Genomic DNA, 12866 nt, shown 5'->3' on the forward strand with positions numbered 1-12866 from the left:
AGGCTGCCCTCACTCAGGCCTCAGTGGCCAAGCGGATTTTGCAGAGAGGGAGCATAGGTGACAGGAAGGGTTTGCTAAAACATTGCTTATGAAAGGGGTGCAATCACTTACTTCACTCCCAGCCCTGGGTTAGCCTGTTTCTCCAGCCGAGTCTTTGGCATCCCTAGAAAACTGTGCCTTTTCTAACCTGTGGCCAGCCCACCGCGTCCTCCCACGTCTCATTTTGCAGTCTGGTGTGTGTGGTGGGCACTCCAAGAATTCTTGCTGATCCTGAGGGTGAAGCCATACTGTGGGGCCCCTGGAAACCAAAAGGGCCTACTTAAGCAGATCACTCTTGGATGCTGGCAAGAGTGAAATCACTCGATAGGTATTTTGTCGTGTGTTTCTTTTTAACTATATAAAAAAAGGGTGGATGTGCAAACCCAACCCAAGAATACCTTGGCTCAGGCTCAACTAGATGAAACTTTAAAAAATGATTTAATGTTATGTTAGACTGTTGCATATTAAAGCAATGTAATGCCTTCTAAGAGATGAGAATCAGCTCCTAAAAGTGATGACTTGGACACATTTAAAGAGTTATAGCTCACTTATCAAAAGAGCAACAGTAAACATTTCGCCCAATATGTACAACAGGCTGGACCTCAGAGGAATGTATGGAAATGTCCTTTTCTTCCCAGATTATGATGCCATCACCTTTACTTCCTTTCCTGAGCTGCACCTTTCCAAACAGCAACTGTGTGAGGGGCAGGAAGCTCATGGGAGAAGGGGAGTATTTGGGACCGTGTTGGCCCATGGAGTGGGGCTGTGTGATCACTGGTTTGCAAAGCCAGAATTCTTCCTGGTAAACACAAGTTTCCAATGCTGTCTGGCCAGGGTTGGTGGGGGGCAGGTGGCGGCAAGTGTATGTGTTGGGTATGTTGCAGCTGTGTAACCTTTTGGTACAGAGGCATTCGTGGAAAATTATTGGGCACTTGGCCCACAGCAGATGCGATGAGAAATCAAGCCAGCAGGAATTGGGATGCAGAGGAGACGAGACATGGAAGGACCGAGGAGCTTTGTGAGGTGACCACAGGCGGAATCCTGAAAAATGAAGACATTCCCACCAGTTCCAGAAAATGGGGCTAACTCAAAATGTAGGTTCTTTCCTTGGAGTGGGCTTGGCAGACCCAATTGTTGAAAGGTAAAAATAAAATAAAATAAAATAAAATAAAATAAAATAAAATAAAATAAAAATAATAATAATTTGTTTTTAAAAAGAAAGGAAAGAAAAAAAATCAACATGTTTGACATTTGTCTAGCCTACAGATCTAGCTGAGTTCCCTCCAGGCCCCCTTCACATGCTGAAATGATGTGTGAGATCACAACAAAAGGCATTTAGTCTTTGCCATAGGGTCCAAAAGCTAGGGAGGCTGTAATGGGAAAATATTGTCTCACACATTCATGATGTGAAATCAGCAAACAGGTAGCCGCATGCTGGGTCCTCTTGGATGCCACCCGAGTCTCACAGCTATAGCCTCCCCAGCCATTGCTTAGGAGGGTCACGTGTGCCCCTTGCCCTCAGCCCAGAAGCCAGAGGAAAGGATACATCTCCCCTCGCAGAGTCCTTTCCAGCACCTTAGCTCTTCACCTCCCTCCATCCTCCAAGTCTGTTCCTCTGTAGAGAGTGGAGACCTGCTTATGCCCTAATGTGAATGCCAACCCCAGATTTTTCTTAGGATGGATAAGAAGGCTCTTGTTCCCATTGGGCCTAAGCTAAAGTACACTGTTAAGCACATGAGGGAATTAGATTTAGGGGCAAAAGTTCCACACTGGACTCCTATGAGTTCCTTGAAGTCTCCATGAAATTTCTTACCCCCAGGCTTTATGCAGAAGTTGGTTCTCTCCATCTGCAATGCTTTCCACCTAATTGACTCATGCTTTCTTTCTACTTGAAGATGACACTTCTCCAGAATGGTCTTCTGGGATTAGGCGTGGTCTCTGTAGCAGAAACTGCTAGTTGTCTACCAACACCTATTCCCCTTTCCTCTTGACCAACAGACCCCTATGTTGTTGGGAGCAGCAGTGGGGCCAGCTGGAACAAACAAAACTGCATTTCCCAGGTTTAATAGATACCTGTGGCCAAGGAGATGTAAGCAGAAGACATTGGGAGGGCTTCAGAGAAAGTTCTTCAAAAGGAGGATAATTAAGCCAGGAAGCAGTTTTTCTTCTTTCCCTGTCTCCTTGAAATGTGGTCATGATGGTTGGGACCTCCAGCAGCCATCTTGGGACAAACTTGAGGATGGAATTTACAAGCTAAGATGGCTGAGAAGAAAGAAAGAGATGTCAGGTTTTCTGATGATTGAGTGTGGAGCTGTCTTATCAGCCCTTGACTTCCCATCTCTGTATTTCTTTTATGTGAAAACAAACTTCAGTCTTCTTTAAGTCACCATGGTTTCCAGTTTCTGTTGCTAGCTGAACTAAGCCTAAGTCCTCCTCTTTCTGCACTTCTCCTGATGGCTATTTACACTTCCAGCTCCTCCTTCTGAGTTTGTCTTCTCCCCAGTCTGTAAGAGCTATGAGGTCAGCAGTGTATCTGTTCTTTTCACCTTTGGAGCTTCAGTGCCTGCCTTGGAGTCTGGCTCATAATGGCAGCCCTATACATGTTTGTTGAATGAGAGGCCCCTGACCTATGGCTCTGCCTTTGGGTGGGCACACTTGGAGCCCTTTTCCATGGAGTTAATCCAGATTCCAGGATATCGAGAGCCAGAGCCCATGAGAAGTCCGTGTTTAGACTAATTTGGACTCAGAAGAGGGAAAACCACCTACTTACATTTATTCATTTATAACAAAAAAAAATGTCTATTTTTGACCACCTGCCATGTGCTCCAAATATTGGCTCCCTCTGTCCCACTTCATCCCATTCTTTTAAGATTTCTCCCTCTGCATCATTGTTGCAGATTAAAATATATCCCCACATGCACCTTGCCTACCTCACCCTCTCCCTCCTCAGCCAGGAATTTCCCCCATTGAATCTCTGCAGGTGCAACAGGAACCAGGGGCCTCCCTGGGTGGGTGCTCAGGAGGTGGGAGACGGAAACATGACTCCAGGGCCCGGAAGAAGCCCCTGAAGTAAGGTCCCCACAGAGCTTGAGAGTTTCCTTTGTCCACCCTGCATCTATTTTGCCCAAATGTGTTTTTGGACGAACAGTTACCACGGAAGAGCAGGCCAGGCCCCCTGGCCTCAGAGCTCAGCCTTCAGGGTAGGGCAGAAGAAAGAATGTAATCAGAGTTATGGCTTAATGAAGTGAACCGTGATGACCATAAACAGACAGTTTGGGATTTGGTTTGTTATTTTGTACAAGGCAGTACCTTTCAACAGTGACTGGTGTTAGGGTCAGGCTTGCACATTTTCATGTCACCAACAAAAAAACAGTAATGCCATTGTTACACTGCACTTTTCCACCTTAAAATGGGATTGGTTTTGTGGGTTGGGAAAGTTACCAAAACTAAGTTTCTTCGATCACAAAGGTTAGCACAAAGGAAGTTGCTAGGTCATTTGAAAGATGAGAGAGGACTGTAGGTAAGAAAGAGCTGTTACAGACAACAGAATGCCAGACCACCTATACTTTAGCTTCTTTATATTTAATGTATGTAATAGACAGTAAATGCAGCACAACTGGGGGAGAAAAGTACGTTTGCCTACTAGTCCTTATATGTGGGGCAGAGCCCAAGTAGTTATCTATGTGTGATAGCTTATAGCTGTGTGCTATGCTTTAAGAAATAGCAATAACTAAAAAATGTTCTCCCCCTTGAGAACCAGCATCCCAAATGCAGCAAGCCCAAGATGGCCACACCAAGCAGCCCGACAATGGAGGGAGAGAGATTGGGGGGGGGGGGGTACTACCTCTCCTTTGAAAAACGGCTCAGCTATAAATTGGTGGCCTTTATTTCACATCCAGACATGTAGGCACCACCTAGTGACAGCCCAAATCAGGCTATTTTTGGCACTTTCAGAGTTTACAGCCATTTGGGGATACCCTGAGGGGTTGTTCATATTTAAAGCATGCCCTAGAAATGCTTTGCATGGGAGATGCTGGGAGCCAGGCAGAAATGGCAGGTCTGAAGGATGACAGGGTGCTGAGGCCATACGTTGAGCCAAGACTTGCCAGGCCCACGGCCGCAGGGTGATCCTAACACCAGAGGTGAAGCTGGGACTCTGGCACCGTCAACGCAGCTGAGTCAATGCTGCCAGATATTATTTTGTCAAAGTGAGTTGACAACACAAAGGTCCAAGTGTATGGCCTTGAATATTTCTCTTCTTAAAAATCTGCCCTGTACCCAAGAGTCCCATCTCTTACCTCTATCTCTCCCCAGGAGGGCATATGATACATTATTCTACCTGGACATACTTTCCTAACTAAATTAGAAACTCCTTGAAAGCAAAGACCATGTCCCATTTTTCCGTAGTCATCATGCCCAGCTCATAAAATACTTTAACAGAGTATAAAATCCTTTGGCTTCCCAGAAAGTCACTTCACTCAGGATTTACCTTTTTACTTCTCACAAGATAAAAACCAAGAGGGTGCTTTGGCATATGCAAGGGATCATGGGTTTCCGCCTGGTAGAGAAGTCACCACGTGGCTGGGAGCCAGGTGGTTGGGCGTTCTAGTCCTGGCTCAGTCACAACTAACACCATGACTCTGGACAATGTTGGCCCTCTGTGTCCAGTGTGGATTTCCCTGTGAGATAAAGAAATAGGTTTCAGAGATCTCTGTGGTCTCCACCAGGTCTACAACATAGGCTAACCAAGAGAATGTCATTTCATCTATTAACATCCCAGGAATGGGTGGGAAAACAAACAAAACTTGTTTGTATTATTCCAACTCAAGACCTTTAATTTGTTCTAGAAAGCAAATTGACCATGATGCATTCACTGCAGACTTACAAATAAGCTATCCAACTCACAGTTGATGAATGTACTGAACATTAAATTACTGTTTGCGTTTTGAGTATTTGGGGCCACTTTCCATTATCTAGTACCAAGCTGCCCTGGGTCAATGATGCCCCCTGGTGGCTACTAGTGTGTGTGTGTGTGTGTGTGTGTGTGTGTGTGTGTGTGTATTTGTGTTGCGGCGGGGGGGGGGGGTCTCTGCAGTTTTACATTTGGATTCTAGAAGCAGGAGTCCAGACAGAAAGCCAACTTGACAGTAGAACAGAATGCTGTGAGGGAAGGATGTTGTGTGGGCTAGGCCGGGAAGCCTTTCTGATGAGGCAGCATTTGAGCTGAGACTCTCATGACAGAAGAGGTCCCCAAAGAGCATTCCAGGCAGAAGCAATTTGCAATTGCAAAGGCCCTAAGGTAGAAATTAGATGAATGTTTTTTTCAGAACAGAAAGAAACGCTATACAGCCAGCACCTGGTGTGCATGGATGAAAGACAGATCAGGAGAAGCCTTGCGGGGTGTGAGGAGTTGCTTCTGAGTGGGAGGGGTTAGGAGCCAAAAAGGAGAGTAACATAGTACCACTATGCTATATGCCTTCTTTTCTTTCTTTTTTTTTAATAATTTTTTTTAATGTTCATTTATTTTTGAGAGAGACAGACAGAGCGTGAACAGGGGAGGGGCAGAGAGAGAGGGAGACACAGAATCGGAAGCAGGCTCCAGGCTCTGAGCTGTCAGCACAGAGCCCAACATGGGGTTCAAACTCATGAACCGAGAGATCATGACCTGAGCCAAAGTCAGACGCTTAACCGACTGAGCCACCCAGGCGCCCCATGCCTTCTTTTTTTGCATGCTTCTCATACTATAGTCAATTCCACTCTAGAAAATATTTCTTTCTCTTCCAGCCTTTGTTCAAGTTTCTCAGAAAAAAAATTTCTTCCTTTAATTAGCCTTCCATTCCATCCTATCAGAGGCAAAATGACCCTGACCTTGGCCAATGTATGCACTGTGGCATTGGAGAACCCCTCTTTAAGAAGATGAAGAGTGAGCACCCACCCAGCCTGACCAGCTCCCCTCACCTGGACAGGCCCATTTCCAGAACAGCGGGGCACCTTGACACCAGCCATCCACATAGCTGTGTGTTGCTAAACTGTCCTATTTTACAGAGAAGGAAGCCAAAGATTAGAGGCCTGCCCAGGTCACACCGCCAACAACTGCTGGAGCCAGGATGCTGGATACCAGAACCTTGGCCTAAGTCCATAACATAAGATGAAAACAATGCATTGACTCAACATTTAGTGACTTTTTTTTTTTTTATATCCGCTGTGATGGCCACTTGGCTAGGCAAAGAGGGGAGAAACTAGACAGTGTTCCTGCCTTCAGAGTTCAGTCTCTTAAAGGAGACCACCATCAAGGGGTGCCTGGGTGGCTCAGTTGGTTAAGCACCCTACTTCAGCTCAGGTCATGATCTCAGGGTTTGTGGGTTCAAGCCCCACGTCAGGCTGTGTACTGAAGGCTCTGTGCTGACAGCTCAGAGCCTGGAGCCTGCTTCCGATTCTGTGTCTCCCTCTCTCTCTGCCCCTCCCCTGCTTGTGCTCTGTCTCTCTCTCTCTCTTTCAAAATTAAATAAACATTTAAAAAATTAAAAAAAGAAAAGAAAACCAACATCGAATCAATGACTACACAAATAGATGTAAAATTATCTTTTGCATATACAAAATCATATGTATATTATAATGTAGCTACCCCATGAGCTGGAGTATATACAATGGCTAGAGTTGACATTCCTACAAAGAAACCTGTGGCTTGGTGCCATCTCCCTGCTCTGGCTGCTCATTTTCTCCAATGACTGTCCACTGTCCACATTTAACCCCTTTGATGTCACCACTTCATCAAAGGTCAAGGTAGGGGTGATCTTCCCTACCTTCTCCAGGTCTGTATCCCATTCTGCTAAAGCTGACTTCCTGAAGCCCCAGGATTCAACATCAGTATAAAGAACAATTTTTCCATGTAATGAAGTTACAACCTCTTCTTCATAGTATTGCCCCGGTGTTTCTGGTCTTTGATATTGTAAAGTTGTATTGATTATAATTCTGCAAAGCCATTCCTTTGGGAGACACTATAACAAGCCTCTGAAGAGTGGGAGGAGTTTGCTCTTGGCTAGGAGTGCATACTGGACCTTCCTTATGCTCATGGTGAAATATGAGCTTAAGGTGGATCTCCACTCTGAAAAGAAACAGAGACTCACGAGATACAACAGACTCATTTCAGCCATCCTGACAAAGTGGGCTTCAGGTTAGGGGTGGGGAGGGGTGCAGGTGGGGTTGGGGGTGCCTTTCATAAGTTGTCAGGTATTGGCCAACCGGAGACCAGAGCCTGGTGGCACCTCCTCAAGCCACAATGTGCATACAGAATTCCTGGGGCTCTGGTTAAAATGTAGATTCCATCTCTGTAGGTCTAGAGCAGGGCCAGAGAGTCTGCATTTCTAAAAAGCTCCCAGGAGATGCTGATGCTGCCAATCTAGAGAGGACGCTTCTTACACACTTGTTAGTAGCTGGTATGTAGTGCAGAATCCTGACCTCAGACCCATGAATTGCGTCTGCACACTCAACAAAATCCCAGTTGATTCCTGTGCTTGGTACAGTGTGAGAAGGCTGGTTTCTAGGGCTTCCCCCTGTGCCCACAACAGACATTACTAATCAATCACCACACTGATGATGAGTTGAGGTCCTTCTCTGCAGTGCTGCAAGTGCCCTACTAATGCCTGAGAGTCAGCCTGGAAGAAAACCCTGTGGCCAGTACGCACTAGAAAATTGGGAAGAATCAGCCCTAACATACATCTGATGAAATGGGGGAGAGAGAAACAAGTTAGGGCAAAGTGGGACTTTCAGGAGCCCCCAAACCAAAAAGATTTCTAGGAGCCCAGGAAGTGTCTGCAATGTCAGGATGAAGCATAAATATATGTGGAGGGGATGTGTTTCAGGGGGAGTAGGCCAGGAGTCAGCCATGGAAGGGTTTCTGTCCACTGGCATCTGGGGCCACTGAAAGCCACTTATGACATCCATCAGAGAGAAAACCAGGAAGAAGGTTCTAGAAGGGCTGAGAAGCTGCCTACCCAGCTGGGGATTTCTTGACCAGGGCTGAAGGAAGGGACTGGGGTCTGTCTCACTCGCATGAGCATCTCAGGTGGCATACATGGAACATTCACCATACACCAGGCAGAGACTAGGCCCTGTCACATCTGTGATCTCATTTACATTTCTCAGGCTGTGAGGGAGGTCCCACCATCCCCTTCTGACACATGTGGAAAGTGAAGCGCAGGAAGTTTCAATAATGAGGCCAATAAATGCCTTAGTGGGAATCCTATCCAGTCTGTCTGCCTGTAAGGCTGACCTCCTAGGCTTATACATATTTATTCTCTGGCATTAAAAAAAAGTCTATTTCCTGCAGTCTCTCGGCAAATTTCCATTAGAGGGTCCTTGGCCATCTTGCCTGTGTGAGCGGCAGGAAAGGATAGCACCCAGAAGGGAGTGATGCCTGGGAGGGCAATGAGGACAGGGCTCTGGCATGATGCTGTCAGGTCAATTATGACTTGGGCAGCAGTGGTGTCTTCCTGTCTGTTTTACTGCAAGTGTGCTTGGCACATCACACCTGCTCTCTTGTTCATTCCTGTGACCTTGCTGGGAAGGCATTTTTACTCTCATTTTCAGAAAAGGAAGTGGAGGAAGAGGTGCGAAGCGCTTAGCTCAAGTGCCAGTCACACCCACATGTGTCTGATCTCAAAGTTAGGACTCCTTTTCAGGCTCATAAAGAAGTGAGTGGCATTCTGTGGGCTAGTCTGGGCACTAATCTCCAGTTCTAGCATTGTGTCTATGATACAGTTGAAGTTTGGGGCACTATCAATAAACTTTTGCAACACCATTTATTTGTAAGTTGGGAAATTCCTGTTTCTCACAGTGGGAAAAACTTTAGTGGCCACTTCCTACTGAACTTGGTCCCATGACATCTAGTGGCCACCCGGAGGAGTGCAATGGAACCACCGGACATTGGCTAGCAGGTGCAAACGCTGGTACTTCCTGGGATAAGAGATGGGCTGAAATGCACAATAATTGAAGTGTCCATGGAACTTATGAGATGTACACTTAAGCCATGTGAAATTTGTAATTCTTATTTTTGTTCCCAATATTTACGCTTATTTACCATCACTGGTGGAAAATACACCTTATCCAGTCCATTGTCTTTTAATTGATAAACTATGTTTAATGATTATAATATAATGTAGTAAAATGTAATATAATATAATATAATATAATATAATATAATATAATATAATATAATATAATATAAACTTAATTCTTGCATTATGCTCAATAATGAAAAGCATTAGAAATTTGAAAATGCTACAGTTCACTAATTAGTCTATTCCCCTGGGAGTAGGGTGGCTGTTTTAGGATCACCATAAAACCGTATCAAAAAAAACCCACACGACAATATACCTAAATAGGCTTCCCGTCTGTTATGCCTAAACATATGATAAGACATGAATGTGCTTTATAGAGACTTTCTGATTACAGGGGACCTTCCAGAGCACTGCTTAAGTAATTTTCATACCACAAAGACGCAAAGGCAACAGGATCCCCAGGCTATTCTGTGAGAACATTGATTTTAACAACTTTTCTACTCTCCATCCCCATCTTTACCCCAGGATTCAAATAATGGCAAAGATCCAAAGGAAGATTCTTCTACAATTGATGCTCCTTTACAGGGAGTCCCGGCTGAAAGGCAAGTCTTGTCACTGTGGGGCTAGGATAGATGAGTCCAAGAGTGATTCGCCAAACTAACACACTCAAATTAGTTTTCAAACATTTTGGGTTTGGCAAACTGCATCTTGCTAAGCCCCCTTTCCCAACATTTTTATACCCATGTGGATTTCAAGGGAAATTTAATATGTATGTTTCTGATTCACTTAGGCTTAACTGAGCACAATTGTTTAGTGAAAGCCACTTTTTGTCCAAGAATCTTCCAGAACCCTTTTATAAGCCCCTTAAATACCTTTCCTTCTAACCAGGAAGTGCATTTTGCCAGAATAAATTGAGCTCACCCCCCTCCCAAAATAATTCAAATTTGGTTCAAAACTCAGAATCTCTGAATTTCAAAGAGGGTTGCAAATTTTGAAAACAATTCTTCACGTCACTGAGAAAGTCCAGCGGCAATATTGAGAAGTGGGGAGTGTTCCAAGGGAGATGCAATGATTATATGTAGTGACATTTTGTGTACTTTAAAACAAGAAGTCTGGCCTGAGTGCTGGCCTGGCCAAGCAGCTTCCAGATCTGGGTCGCCCAGGGAATGGTGTGGTCATATCAGCAATCTGAGCATTGGTACCTTCCTCAGTAGGTTGGAGGGTGACGCCCCAACAGCTAACACCCCCAGGCACCACGGGATGGTGAGCTACCTGCCCAGCCCCATGAGAGCCTTTGTACCAAAAAGATTCTCTTCCCTGGGAAGGACATCACCATCCAATTGAGGTCATCAAAACTGTGGATGAATGAATGAGCTAGCTTCATTTATTCCATCCCATGGTTAGGTTTATCTTTGCTTTTTATTTTCCTATAAATCTGAGCGCAGACATTCAGAACATTTGCTTAAAGCCAAAGAAGGTAGAGATGGCGAAAGATTTCAGATGTGCTGCTCATTGTATATAGAGATAAAGAAAACATAATTACTCCACCAGAGTTTAGAAGAGTTTAGAGTTGTTTTTCCAGTCATGGTGATATAGCATGATTTAAGCAGCCAGTGGTATCACTTAGGATTAGGTTCAACCACATATTACAGAAAGCCCAAATCGCAGGCTGAAATGAGGTAGGATTTCACCCTGGGCTCACATGAAGGAAATCCAGGGGAGGAAATCCAGGGCAGAAAGCCTGGTTCTAGGATCATCAGGGACAAAGGCTCTTCCGGTGCATCTGCTCCAACTTCCTTATCATATAACTTCCATTCTCAGAATTGCTTTATGGTCATAAGACAGCTGCTGGAGCCCCAGCCCTTGTATCTATGTTCCAGGCAGCAGGAAGGAAGAAGGGCCTCTTAGCTGACTCAGCCCCATATAAAGAGCTTCTTCAGAAGCCAAAACCAAAGACTTTGGCTTATATCTCATTAACCACTCCTGTCTGCGAGAGAGGCACGCTGTTCTCATCAAAGCACACTGCTGCCCTCAATAATATGACATTTTACTGGCAGGAAAGAAGCGAAGAATTGGGCGGTCAACCAGCTGTCCCTACTTTATCTGCCATACTCTTTCCTGGACTGATGACAACTCTTAATGCTTCTGTGGGCTAGTCTGGGCACTAATAGAAGAAGGTGTTACTGGTAGAAGAAGGTGGACCAGGGGGAAAGTTCCAGAAGCATAAACTGTCAGGCTGAGCATGTGTGAGGCCTCACCAAGGCCTGACCCACAAATATTTTGTGTATCTTCTTTGCTTTGATATAGTTGATTCTCTGCTTCTGCGTGGCCTAAAACTGATTTACCTCAGACCAATCTTGTGTGTGAAGATTTTCCCTCAGGTCCACAAAAGACCTGGAAAAGAAGCAGCTGGAAAAAGAGGTTTTGTGGCCCTTTTTGCTTTGACATGGTTGGGTGTCAGCTGGCTCATCTTCCTCAGGCCTGGATGCTCCTGTCTCTGGTGTGACCACGGATGAAAACTCACAGGAAAACAGCTCAGTTTGGTTGTTCCCTGAGGACAGAATGATGGGGAAGCGTAGAGCGGGCTTGACGGATCTTGAGTTATAGTGACTGTGAAAACCAAGTAGTTCCCTATTCAAGTCAAGTTTAGGCAATATTGAGTAATTCGCATGAATGGTGGAATCCACTTCATGGACACCAGTGGGGAGATGCTGGCAGTAAAGGTAATCTTCCCTCATTTCAAGGGCATCTATCAGCCCATTTTATAGTCAAGAAAACTGAGGTTAGGTCACCTGTCCTGAGGCACCGAAGAGCCTCACTGCTTCCCAACTGCAGAGAACCACCTTCGCCTGAGAAGCCTGGCTTTCCATGAAAGTGTTCCGAACGCCCATGGGTCCCAGAGCCTGGCCTTGACTTCCAGAAGCTGGGTGAGGTGAGTGGCCTTCGGGCGACAGCTCTGCAGCCAGCCACCAACTGTGGGGATGCTGAGAACCCTCCAAAGTCTCTGGGCACCCCCGTGGAGGCTTAGGTAGCAGACTTGAAATAAAGTATAACAAAATGTGGGATCCATTACTGCTGTCATCATTGTTAATTACATTTACTGCAGACCTCAGTATCTCCCACAGTGTTTTATGAATTTAAAAATGGAATTCGGTTGAGCTTTCAATGCCAGGGGAGGAGTGGAGAGGTAATCTAACTTTGATTTTATCTCAGTTTTTGTCTTCATCATTACTTTTATCGAATGTCTCGGCAGCAACACAGGGAAGCTAGGGGTGCAAAATGGTAGCAAAGAAGCCAAGAAGCTTCAGCATGAAACGTCTTGGGCTCATAATTTGACACGCCAGAAAGCAGCGCAATACAACCACAGAGCTGAATACAAAATAAAAATGATATTTTTTACAATGAAATTAGTAGAGTGACTGTTGATCCAGAGAAGTTTCCACACAAGTCAGAGAAGCTAGGAGACCTTGCTAACTTCCCAGAAGAACAGCCAACTCAGAGGAATCAGTCTCCAAGGAGAACAGGAAAATGAAGAAGAGGCATGGATACAGCACTTTACAGTTCGTAAAGCATTCCTTCGCACCGTGTTCTTGCTTGGGCTTCCCCAGACACTCTAAAGTGGGAAGGAGATTATTTTGTAGGAAAAAAAACCCAAAACTGAAGGGGCACCTGGATGGCTCAGTCAGTGAAGCGTCCGACTTCAGCTCAGGTCATGATCTCACGGTCTGTGAGTTCGAGACCCGTGTCGGGCTCTGTGCTGACAGCTCA

Source organism: Panthera pardus, unplaced genomic scaffold, assembly GCF_024362965.1.
Source record: "Panthera pardus isolate Hobbes unplaced genomic scaffold, ASM2436296v1 HiC_scaffold_24, whole genome shotgun sequence".
In the NCBI taxonomy this organism is placed as follows: domain Eukaryota; kingdom Metazoa; phylum Chordata; class Mammalia; order Carnivora; family Felidae; genus Panthera; species Panthera pardus.